Source organism: Lemur catta, chromosome 7 (genome assembly GCF_020740605.2).
Source record: "Lemur catta isolate mLemCat1 chromosome 7, mLemCat1.pri, whole genome shotgun sequence".
Taxonomy (NCBI): domain Eukaryota; kingdom Metazoa; phylum Chordata; class Mammalia; order Primates; family Lemuridae; genus Lemur; species Lemur catta.
This window is the reverse complement of record NC_059134.1, coordinates 6,576,614-6,589,749: the sequence shown is the minus strand read 5'-3', so window position 1 is coordinate 6,589,749 and position 13,136 is coordinate 6,576,614.

Genomic DNA, 13,136 nt, shown 5'->3' with positions numbered 1-13,136 from the left:
AGAGATGTGACTGGAGTGAGAAAGTAGGCGCAGGGCTTCCGTCTCCGCTGCAGGGGCTCAGGGACCGGAGAGACAAGGTGATTGTTCCCTTGCTTTGAGAAACAAGAAAGCACAGTTGTGAGAACACAATTTGCCTCTTCTTTACTGTGTGAGCTTAGCATGTTATTTAACCTCTCTGAGCTTCAGTTTCTTCATTTATACCACAGTTTTCTTGAGAGGAATAAATGAGATTATGTATGTATAGCTCCTGTCCTAGTAAAAGTACTTATACTCCTTGACCTGAAGAATGTAAATAATGGGTTCAACAAATGTCTCTTGGGCGTCCACTGAGTGCGAGACACTGTGCTGGGTATGGCAGGGCTCCTCCCTTTCTCCCTTCCCCTCTTTCCTAAGGGGCTTCAGCCAAGCCGAGGCGTCCTGCACTGTGCTTTGCTGGCCCCGGGCAGGTGGAGCTGCAGACTTCCGGGTTTGGTGGCTGCTTCTCACCTTCCCCTCCTGCTCCGGCCCTGAGCGCTCCCCTCGCTGTGGGGCCCCCGTGCACAGCCTGCCTGGGTCCCGGGGCTCACGCCAGCACCTGCGCTCCCTGCCTGGGGAGAGCCTGGCGGGAAGGAGAGGCAGCTGTGTGGGCTCAGAGCAACCTGGGCTGGACCCTGGAGTGGTCTTGCAGCTAGACGCAGACACGAGGTGGTTATAAGGCCCAGGCTTGCATAGGTTGATGTGAAATTTTAGACAACCAGGCTGAGGGCTCTGTTCAGGCCGGTGGGACCCCCCTTTCAGCCAAGGAAGCCCTTCTGCAGCCTTCCAGAGCAAGGGCCCTGCACCTCCTCCCGGGGCAGCACTGGTGGGCTCTGCACGGCCTTGGGTCGCCTGCCTCCTTCTCTGAGTCTTGGGGCCTCATCTTTAGAGTGAGAATAGTCAAACTACCGAGTCAAGTTATCAGACAGATAAGATGCAAGCACACATACTGAGCCCCTAACGAGCACCTGGCACAGCACTGCGAATACGTTCAACAAATGTTAGCTCGTGCCCTCTTTCTATTCAGGCTGGACTGAAGTCTGCTTCCCCGACACTTCTATCCTTGGAGAATTCTTCCACTGAAGCTTTGCAAAATTATTCCAACCCTTCTTCTAAATGGAAGTCATTCAATATTTGAAACAGCAAGTGCAGCCCTTGTCTTCGCTACCTAAATTATAATAATAGGTACCATTTGTTGAACATTTAAATACACCAGGCAGGTGTCAGGTGTTTCCAGCAACTCCGTGAGGAAGTACTGCTGTTCTCACTTTGCAAACGGGCTGAAGTTCTCTCCCCTTTTCTCCTGGTGACTTGATTTCCCATGCCCCGTGCTGCTCCCCACCTCAGGGCACTCTCCAGTTTGTCCCCTTCCACCCTGGCCAAGGGCCCACGGAACTGCTATGTTCCTTCTTGTCTGACAAGAATACTGGGACTCTTGCTCGGGGCCATGCTGTGCTCGAGCTTTGTTCACGCGCCCGGGGGCGTGTGCCCTGCAGCAGGGCGCCAGTGTGGGCTGCCCCGGGGCAGGCGGGGCACGCCTGGCTGTTCTGATAGGAAGGTGGCTGCACAAGCCTCCCGCTGGCTGAAACAGGCCCCGGTTGCCTGCTGCCGCCTCCGTTCCAAGACCCTGTCCCTCACCATGGGCAGGGGCCACCTCAGAGCGTGGGGATATGTCAAACCCAGGGCCATCTGACTCTCGTCCCTCGGCCTCGTCTTGTGCTCCCACCTTGGCTCCCCTGGTGTAGCCTGCAGGCCCCTCCTCCCTGGCGGTGGGTTTCCACGCAGCTCCCAGCCTGCTGTGGCCATTTGAATCCTGATTCCGGAATCCCAGGGTTTCGGAGAAGCAGAGTGTGGACCCACAGGCCAGCTGGGCTGGGCAGAGGAAGCAGACCCTCCTGCAAGCAAATGGCTTTTCCACGTGTGCCTTGTCGAAGGTCAACCACAGTCCTCGGGGACCCCGGCAGGAGATGAGCCCAGGGCTGGGGAGGAAAGGCGTCGGCGGTCCCCAGGCCACATGTCCCAGGCCAGGGCCGTGCTCACGGCTGAGAGGAGGGAGGAAGGCAAGAGGGACAGAAGACGGACAAGGGTCCCTGCCTGGTCACTTTGTAAACTGCTCCTGGGAGGCCAGAGAGGAAATGAAGGAGGGCCTGGAGGGAGGGGCTGGAAGGGGAGGTGAGCAGGTCAGGAGAGGAAGGAGGCGCGGGGAGCGGGTGGAGCTGGGCACCTGCTGGGGCGACAGGGAAGGAGGCCTGGGGACCAGCTCTCTCTCCATCTGCTTAACGTTCCCGGAGCCCTGTCACAGCCAGCCCCACCTGGGCACAGTGGGCGAGACGCTGCTTCCCTAGGACTGCAGTACCCCCCCTGACACCACTCGGGGTTGTTGTAAGAACTGCCCGTGTGGAAAGAGAGTGGGTCCTGGAGTCACACCAGGGCTCAGAGCCTGGCTCTGCTGCCCACAGCTGAGTGACACTGACAAGTGGCTTACCCACTCCAAGTCTTGGTTTGTCCTCTGTAACTGTGGTCCCCAAACCCCTGGCCGAGGACCGGTACCTGTCTGTGGCCTGTTAGGGACCGGGCCCTGCCGTGCTTCCCCCACCTGCCCATGGAAAAAGTGTCTTCCATGAAATTTAGGAGACAGGGTGGGGGTGGGGCGCATGGCACACAGCAGGAGGTCGGTCGTGGTGAGCAAGCGGAGCTTCACCTGTACCTGCAGCCGCTCCCCACCGCTCGCATCACCACAGGGCTCCGGCTCACGTCTGGGAAAACTGCCTTCCAGGAAACTGGTCCCTGTTGCCCAAAAGGTTGGGGACCGCTGCTCTGAAAAATGGGGCAATTGCTTGTTAGGCAATATTAGAAAATTATTGTTAATTTTGTTACGTGTGATAATAGTTTTGTGATTTTGTAAGACAGTGATTCTATTGTCTTTGAAATGAATACTTAAATATTCAGGAATGAGATGTCATGATGTCCTTAGTTTACCTTACACGACTCTGCAAAGACAGAACAGACACCCTTTGGCCAGGTATCTGGTTCTGCCCTGCCGCGGGCAGCTTTGCAGGGCAGGAGCAGCACCCGCGTGACACCAACATACACGTTTTACTAGTTCTGGGAAGGCCTGGAAGAGATTTCCCTGAGTTTGGGGGTAGGTCAGAGGTCAGTAGGTCCCTGGGAGAAGACGAGCCTGGAGAGAAGAGATCACGGCTGAAGGGCAGAGGGAGGAGGGTGGCCGGGGACTGCACAGGCCCGCGAGGCCTGACGCCGCAGCGGTCCGTGCCCGTGTTGAGCCGAGGCTGGAGGCCACCCCTGGTTTCGGTACCTTGTAAGTCTTAGTCTGTTGGTGCTGCTGTGACGGAATGCCTGAGACTGGGTAATTTATAAATGAACATAAATGTATTGCTCACAGTTCTGGAGGCTGAGAAGTCCAAGCGCAAGGCACTGGCGGGTCTGAGTGTCTGGCGGGGGCTGCTCTCTGCTTCTGGGAGGCCGCCTTGTTGCTGCGCCCTCACATGGCGGTAGGTAAGAGGCAAACAGGTAAACGCCCTCTGCCTTGCTCTTTCATAGGGGCACCCACTCCCACTCACGTGGGAGGAGCCCTCATGGCCTCACCACCTGTTAAAGGCCATACGTCCTAATACTGTCACAGTGGCAACACCTGAATTTTGAAGCGGACACATTCAAACTGTAGCAATAAGCTTGCTGATTCTGGTGGGACCCTGGAAAAAGGCAGAAGCCTCAGAAGTGGAGTCAACTATTTGATTTTAATGAAATGAAGGGATATTTTTGCACACCTAAGTGTGTGAAGTAGGCTCCCGCTCACTGTTAGTATCAATGCTGTGGTTATTATCAGGGACTCGACCGGGGTGGGCATGACACAGGCCCCAGTGTGCGCTGAGTGCTGCTTGCTGCAAGCGAGACGCTCAGCGTGGCTGAGGTTCCTTCCCCAGCGAAGGCCTTTCAGCTCCCAGGCTCTTCCTTGGTTTTGCCCCAACTGGCAATGCGGCTTCCACCAGGCCTGGAGTGACAACATAGGGACAGTTTTCTGTGGCTGAGTGTCTGGTTGCAGGGCCTGGCGGGAGTCTGGCTGGATCCAATGGGTGTCTGTCTGCAAAGAGCACAGGGCAGCCTGCCAGGCCAGCCCTTGGCCTTCGAAGGTGGGCCAGGCACTTGAGGTCTGTGGGGGAGGCCGGGGCCCACGGAAACCTCCAGTCTCTCTCTCCATCTCCAGGCCTGTCGCCTCCCCTCCTCCGCAGTGTCCTCCACCCAACCTGGCCAGAGTCTCCAAGTTCCCTGGCTGGGGAGCAGGAAGGAGTGGGGAGTTTCCAGAAAGTCTCTGTAGAGCTCCAGGGCAGGCTTGGCAACTAGAAGTTGTCAGCCGTCTCCTCGGCAACCAGCAGCCAAATAATTCTGGGAATGGACGAGGGAGGGGATCTCTCTGCAGGGCAGCCAAGAGCAGCAGCCCTCAGCGCCCAGAAACTTCAATTCCTCATTACCTGTGTCCATTGAGGTCCGGTCAGGAGACAGAAATGATACCAGTTAGTTGAAAAAGAGAATTTAACATGAAGAATTGATAACTAGGTATACAGTTGTTAATTAGGTAAGCAGAGGGAAATAAGAGAATGTGAAGGTACCATGGAGGTCGCAACTGCAGGAGCAGACCCCTGCTAGGGCTGGGGAAACCAAAGGAAGAGTTTTAAAGGAGGAGGCCAGACCTGGGGCCTCTGCGGAAGGGGAGCCTGCCAGCTGGTGCTGGGGTCTCTGGGCAGGGGTGCAGGGTGGAAGGGTGGGGTGCAGGATGAAGCGTTGGAAGAACTGCAAACTGGATTCAGCCGTTGCTTCAGGGTGGACCCGCTGCACTGGGGGGGAGACACGTTGTGGGGTGCTGCTTCCGGGGAACACACAGACGAAACAGGAAGGAGCATGGCCAGCCTTCTTTTCCAGCCTGCAGCCTCCCTCTCGTGGCCCCTGTGGGCTGAGTCCAGCAGGGAGCGGCTGGAAAAGTAGAAATGGGGTCCACAGGGCCCAAGCTCAGCATTACAAAGCTGAACATAGAGGATATATTTCTGGAACTGAGAGACAAGAACCTGGAAGTATTAATCACCACAGTGCTGGACGTCTGGCCTTCCAACCATGTTGTTAATGGCAAGAGCAATGCTGAGCGCATAGTAGGTGGCCACTGGCCTCTGCCCTGGCTGATTCCTGGAAAGGCACACAGGCAGGTAGGGGACAGCCCTCCCCGCCCCTTCTTGGCCTTTCTCTAGCTTTTTCAAAGTTACTGACACTCACGGGCTCTGGTAGCTGGAAGGACTTTTACAATAGTAACGATGAAGACAATAGCAACAAAGAAATACTGAGGTTAGCGCGGCCTTAGAAAAGAATAAAATCATTGTGGTCAAATCATATATTAAAAGTAGAGGACAAGATAAGTAGCCCCATGGGACAGAAACAGAACCAAGTCCAGAAATGTATCCAGTACATATGGATTATAGGGTGTGATAAAGGTGGTGTTCAAACCATGGTTTATTTAATAAGTTGTGTAGGCACAAGTGGCTATATGTCTGAATGAAAAAAAAGTTAAGATCTCTATCTCGTAAGTTATTAAAACTAAATTCCAAATAGATGAAATAGATGAAAGATTTAAATTTAATATTTAAACCAAGTTCATTAAGATAAATACTAGGAGAATATTTCTACAATCTAGAGTTTGAGATCTTTTTTAAACAAAACAGAAAATCCAGAAGCTATAGAGGAAAAGATAGACATAAGATGTTTAAATTTTAGAAGATAACATATGAAAAGTCAAAAGGCAAATTATAGACTGGAGAAATTATTTCGATATATACCACCAATAGGGGTTAACATGTATAATACACAAAGAGGTCTTACATGCCAATAAGAAAGAGAAATAACCTAGTAGAAAAATGGGCAAAAGATAGGAATAGGTGATCATAGAAGAGAAAATCCAAATGGCCAATAAATTTATAGAAAGATGCTCAAACTAATTGTCAAGGAAATACAAATTTTAAAAATAGGATACTATTCTTCATTTATCAGAAGAGTGAAACTGTGAAACTTGAAAAGAATGATCATATGTAGGGTTGGAGAAGACGCGGGAGAAACCGTCCTCTTCATCACAGCTGATGGGCGTGCACATTGCACAGACTTTTGAGAAAGGGACCTGGAAAATATGCGAAAACTAAAAATACGCATCTCCTCGACTGAGCCATGTAATTTCTTGGAATTACACTACAAGAAAAAAGCAAACCCCAACAGGCAAGAATAGGCATATGAAAACATTTTATAGCATTTTTTGTAGTGGCAAAGGTACTACTAATTGTCAAATGATATACATATATCCATGTAATATAATGTTATAAAATTATTAAAACTGATAAACTGCAGCAAGACAAATGCTCTGATTCCACTTAGATGAGGCACCTGGAGGAGTCAAAATCAAGACAGAAAGTAGAATGGTCGTTCTCAGCTGGGGAGGAGGGGAAATGGGGAGTTGTTTAATGGGTATAAAACTTCAGTTTTGCAAGAGAGAAAGTTCTGGAGACGGCTGCACAACAATGTGAATATCCTTAATGCTACTGACATGTACACTTAAAATGGTGAAGACCGTAAATTTTACTTTATGTGCATTTTACCATGATTTTAAAAAAAGACAAAATTAGAGGGGCTTTCACAATGTTTTGTTAGGTGAGAAAAGCAACTTGCAGAGAAATCTATGTGGTATTTGCAAAATAAATGGCAATAAATGTAAATAAATGCCTGCTGGGCAATCCAGACCTGCTGGCTGTGGCCAGAATCCTCTGGCTCCAGAGTGGCCTCCACGCTCGCCAAGGCCCAGGCTCCAGGCAGGGTGGGTGTGGATCTAAGCTGACTGGCCGTGCCAGCCGTAGGTGGCAAAGCACCCTGTAGATACACTCCCGCCCTGCTGTTCTCCAGCTCAACTCTCCCCCGCACGCCCGGCTGCCATAGACTCTGGCACAGCCAACCCAGGCCCACAGCTGTTGCCAATAATAAACTTTATTGCAATGAGAAGCCCAGTTCAGTTTCTCATCCCTCCAGCCCCAGTTCGCCTGATTAGGCACAGATGACCCGACAGTGAGTGGGGCCTGAGGCAGCAATCAAAGAGGGGACTGTTCCGCACCAGCGGGTGAGAAGGGCAGGGCCTGGGGAGCTGAGCAGGCCCAAAGGAGGCTTCAGCCATGCAGGGCAGACGGCCACATTCTCAAGCTGAGGGGAGAGGCAGGGCTGAGTAGATTCTTTAAGGGCCACTGTTCTGCTCTTCTCAGGCCATATCTTCTCTCTCTGGCCTCCAAGCCTTCTTCAAAAGGCTTATATCCCATGCCAGACACTCGCCCCATCTCCAGTCTTCGAATTCTGTCCCGATTTCTCTTTGCTTTGCGCCTTCATCTCTCAATCCTCAAACCTCAACCTCAAACCTCTTCGGATGCAATAAAAAGTAAAGGGCATCTCTCTGCCCTTGGTCTCTCCACAATGCCACTCTTCCTAGGGCTACAGGATCATCAAAACACCATCTGCACCCCTGACCAAGGCTATTCCAGCTCACCCTTGAACATTCCAAGCTGTGCTGTCCAATATGGTAGCCCCTAGCCACACGTGCCTATTTACAATTAAATGAACTAAAACTGAAAGTTCAGTGTTTTAGTCACACTAGCCACATTTCAAGTGCTCAACAGCCACGTGTGTGGGACAATGTGTCAAGATATATGAAGGATCCCGTATTTTACCCTGGTTGTAAACCAACAAGTTAGTCTGCCAGTTTCACAAATGCTGGCAAAAGACTCCTGGGTCAGAGACAACAGACCTTATTATTTATAGCAATTGTCAGTAGCCAGAGTAACAGCGTTTTCTTGCTCCAGTTTCCCTAAGGTCCAGTTCCCTCAGAGCTACGTGAACAAGGCAGAATGATACCTGCACGCACGGTGGCTCGCGCGACCAGAAAGGCACCGTGGATCTTTTGTAAGGGCAGTACGCACGCCGCCCTTCGCTCTGCCGGGAGACAGTCTGCCTTTCAAGGCTGCTGGCTATATAAAAATGTCCTTGAAAAGTGTCCCAAACAAAGTCAGGCAGTGCCTCTACTTGCAAACATGTATGGAAACGCAAGCGGCCCGTGGAGAACCGTCTCCCAGCCACGCTGCCGTATGGAACATTTCCCTCATTGCAGAAAGTTCACTGGACAGTGCCGCTCTGGGGAAGGCGGAGCTCACTTATTTACCAGGTCCTCCCCACCACTTCTGAATCCTGACCCACGAGTCACAGAAAAATGAGCAGGCACTGGCCCTTTGCACCCTTATGTGTGAATTTCAATATGTTTTTCTTGATGCATTTATACTTCTTGCCTTTCTTAACTAGGCCGTGAAAGGCTGAGCCTGATTTCACGTGCTCTGTCCTCATAATGACACTGTGAGAAGGGGAAATGTGAGTAAGCCAGGAGGGGTGGACAGTTCTGGCAAAGGCCCAGAGCTGGGGTAGCAAGACAGGGCTGGAGGGGCTGGGACACATGGGTGACAAAGCCAGGACACTCTTAAGTGGCCAAACACACCAGCAAACGGCTTCCCAAACTTTAGCAGGCATCAGAATCACAGTGAGGGTTTGAGGATAACTAGTGCATCAGACTGGTTATATTTTTAAGCAGTAGTAAGTTGATTTAGGGACATATTTAGATATACATGTAGTTGTACATACGCAGTGTGAAGATCGGCAAAGACGGCAAAGGTGTGAGAGCAGCGATTGGGTCGGGGCAGTGCTGACCCAGGAGAGGGGCCAGGACAGGGCAGGGCAGAGCGGGATTCAGACAAGCCTGCAGCCAAATCCCTGCTCTGCTGCGATGGCAAATCTCAGCCTCTTGGCTTCCTTGTTTACAAAGCAGCATTAAGTTTCCATGAGTGTTTCCCAGGATTTGTGAGGATCAACTCACTCACTCACTCACTCACTCATTCCCTCGCTCCCTTCCTTCCTCAGGAAGCAGGCACGGTCTCTGCCCTTGGACTGCTCACAGTCTAGGGGACATGCTCTGTCACCTTTAAATGCTAAGAAGTTATGAGGGACTATTACAGTCCCAGGGCCCCCACCCTTAAGACAGAAGCCACCCCTCCCTCTGGCTGAAGCCCGAGGACTCTGGAAGGGGAGTCAGGCCTGGGGTGGGGGCCAGAAGGTCACGCAGCTGTCTCCCGGGGTGGGCGGGCACAGACCCCAGGCCCGCCCTCCAGCCTGCCTGCTGTGCAGCAGTCCTGGGCGCAGCCTTCTCTTCCAGCTGCGCTGCCTTAGGCCCACGACCAAACCGCCTGCTGAACCCCGAGCCGGCACCCAAGCAAGAGAGATGGGCTTGGCCTGGCCCAGAGGGTCCATCCAGGACAGAATCCATGTTCCTTTTTCTGGCCTGGTCACAGGGCCCAGTCTTAATGGTAGTGGGGCAGCATGAAAGAAAAAAATGACTCAGTAAGAGAGGAAAATTCAAATACCCTTGGGATGATCAGCGTGGAGAAACCTCTCTAGAGGAGCCCTTCAAGGAGCTCAGACTTGAAGCACCGGGGTCTTGCTGGCTGGGAGAGACGACGGGAGCCTTTTCAGGAAACCCCTAACTTTGTGCTTTTGGCTGAGCTCTCTGGACTCCAAGTGGAGTTTCCATCACACATTCATTCCACAGGTCTCTCTGCTCCCTGCCCTCCTCGTTCAAATGACCTCAGACGGACATAAAAACGGCTGAGCTCAGCACAAGTGACTGAGACATGAACATTGCCTCAGGGTCCCCGTGGACCCCAGCCGGGTACCACGCCGCCCTAGGTTCCACTCTGACAGGATAAAGTGAACTCATTTATTCAGTTGTTTTAAGTGAGCTAACACTAGGCTATGCCAGAGGATGAAGACATAAATCTTTCCCAGAACTCAGAGTCACTGCCAAACACCTTGGATAAAACCTTCTGCCTGTTCAAGACAGTTTTTCCTCCCCTCTAAAAATGAGGAGGGCAAAAGTACTAAAAATCTAAGGGGGTTGGGGGTGGGTGTTAGCAGATGCTGGGAATGACAAACTTGTCAATGCTTTGGCTTCATAAAAATTCTTCCAGTAAGAAAGGCAAACTTTTAAACCAGAGATTTTCCTTGACACTCTTAGTGGGTGCTGAGGGTGTTGCTGGTCACTTGGTGTGACTGTGGGTTAACCCTGGCTGGGGAACAAGGGATTTTCTTCTATCTCTGAAGGCTGCATTTGCACCAGCGGTGGGATGGCTTGCCCCACGTCACCCTCTGCGGTGTCGTCATAGCCTCAGATGGTTCTAAACTTGAGCGAACTCAAGCAGACAGTTTGAAAACATTTTGAGAGAAACCTTGCTCTAGGAGTACAGAGCAGCTCAGGGGAGAGACGAGTGCTGTGCACTCAGTGTGGCAGAGGACGAAGAACTGCTTTTTTTTGGTCTTCATTAAGAGATTTCTTCTAAGTTTTTATTCTTTGCAAATACTTTATAACAACAAACATGTGAAAGAAAGTCACTCACAACCACACTGCTCCTACAATGTGTCAAGTGGTTTTGAGTCTCCAAGTTTCTTGTCTATACACATACCTTTTTTTTTTTTTTTTTTTTTTTGAGAGAGTCTCGCTCTGTTGCCCGGGCTAGAGTGAGTGCCGTGGCGTCAGCCTAGCTCACAGCAACCTCAGACTCCTGGGCTCAAGCGATCCTCCTGCCTCAGCCTTCCGAGTAGCTGGGACTACAGGCATGTGCCACCATGCCCAGCTAATTTTTTCTATATATATTTTAGTTGGCCAGATAATTTCTTTCTATTTTTAGTACAGCCAGGGTCTCGCTCTTGCTCAGGCTGGTCTTGAACTCCTGAGCTCAAACGATCCTCCCGCCTCGGCCTCCCAGAGTGCTGGGGTGACAGGCGTGAGCCACTGCGCCCGGCCTACACGTACCTTTAAAGCACAACTGTGACCAGGACTCTAATGCCCCTTGCACGGGCTCCCCCCTTTTTTTCCAGCCAAGAATTCTCCCCTAGATCCGCGTTCTAAAACTTTGCTACTCAAACTGCGGTCTGGAAAGCAGCAGCACCACCCAGACCTGCCAAAGCAGAAGTCTGCAGGTTACCGAGAGGGCGCCCCAGGAGAATTCGTATCCACAGAGGCAGAGTGCTCTAAAACACACTGGCTGAGTGAAAACTCTTCTCCAAAGTGGGGACACACAAGCTCCTGCTTCTCTCCCTCTTCCCACGGCTGTAGAGCGTCTGCGGGGTGCTGGGCTCCACTGACGCCAGCCCGTTAGCCACGGTCTCCGCCGTGCGGCCACCAAGGCCCCCAGAGGCAAAGCACGGCGGCACCACACAGGGCCGTGGCGCTGCAAGGGCCTGCGGGGAGCGAGGCCACGGCGGGCGAAGTGACTTTGTCCGTGGCCACAGAGCAGGTTCCCCGCACAGGTGGGGCTAGACCGGGCCTCCCACCCATCCCGTACCCGGCTCTCCTCCCGCCGCACGCGCGCTCCCCCTGCTGGCAGGTCTGTGCCTCGGGCTGCACCGGGCCAGCGCGACACAGACGCCGCGGCCCGGCCCGGCTCCCCCCTAGCACGCCCGCCCCTCCCGCCGCACAGCTCTGGCTCGGCTGTCTTTGCCACCCGACCTTCCTGAGACAGGAAAGAGCTAGCATGGGATTCGACAGTGTAAGGAAATCAATTCTCCACAATGGACTGAATAAATTATTCATGCCAAATGGATGCAAATAAAAAGCCAGAGGAGTTTATGGAAATAGATAAAATAGGTCTAAAACTAATCTTGAAGAATAAACTGGTAATGATACTTTTTTAAAATATGAGAGAGAATTCAAGTAGCCAAGAGGGGGACAAATCCTTAAATTAAAACACATTATATAATAGTAATACTTAAAACTCCTACTGGCACAAGAATAAACTGGAATTAAGTAGATATCCAGAATCCCATATGTCTTGAAATGTGTAGAATTTGGTATGATAAAGGAGATATCAGAAGAAAATAGAAAACAGAAATTTCTCAATAAGTGGTATGAGAATTATTAGTTAATATTTTTTAAAAAGGGAAACTGTGATCAATTTGATATGCCTCATACCAGAACAAATTTCAGCTGGATTAAAGTCAAATATCATTTTAAAGATAAAAAGCACAATAATAATGGAGAATAAAATTAAATGTTTTCTAGAGTAGTGCTAACAATGTAGAACCAGCAGAGAAAAAAGTCACAAAATTATTAATATATTACAAAAAATTAAGGAATTTTGTGTGAAACAATTATAACAAATTTAAAAAGGCGGACTGAGAAAATATATTTGTCAGTAAAAAAAGGTTAATATCTTTATTTGAAAAAATCAATTCACACGTATATTTCACAGAACTGGATAAGGAAAATACTAAGATCTCATAAGATAAATGGGCAAAGAACACTACAGATATTTTTCAAACAATGAACCACATATTAAAAACAAATACTCAATCTTGTTTGTACTAAAAGAAATATAAGCCAAAAAAAGTTACCAAGCAATTTTGAAATGAAAACCTCCCGTGCTGGTAGCGCGAGGCCAAGCAGGGAGGGCCGTACACGCTGTGCCAGCCACAGCCTTTCGGAAGCAACCTGGCAGTCGAAAGCCACACAAATTCTCCTATTTTTTGACCTGGTACCCAAACTTAATGTCTCTAATCTTAAGAAATAATTCAAAATATTGGGCAAGGAGATATTTGCTACAACATTATTTACAACATTGGAAAACTTGGCATCACATAAATGTTCAAAAAAGGTAGCATATGCATATTCACTAGATAGCATAATCTAGTTGATTATTATTTTGAAATAATAATCCCAAAGACTATGCGGCAACATGAAGAAAACACCTGAATGTTTCAAATAAAAGAATATAACATATATGCACCATGATTAGCTACAAATATTTATAGTAAAACAAAGAGGATATCAAGACAATAATTTTTATGATAAAGTAAGAATTTTGATAATTTTTCCACTTTTTGTTTGCTATTTTGTTGCTGTTATAATATAAATATTAAATTTAAAATAATCCACATTCTGCACAAGCTGACACAGCTGACAAAGAGATGACCACGTGGGGAAGAAGCCAATGAGTCTG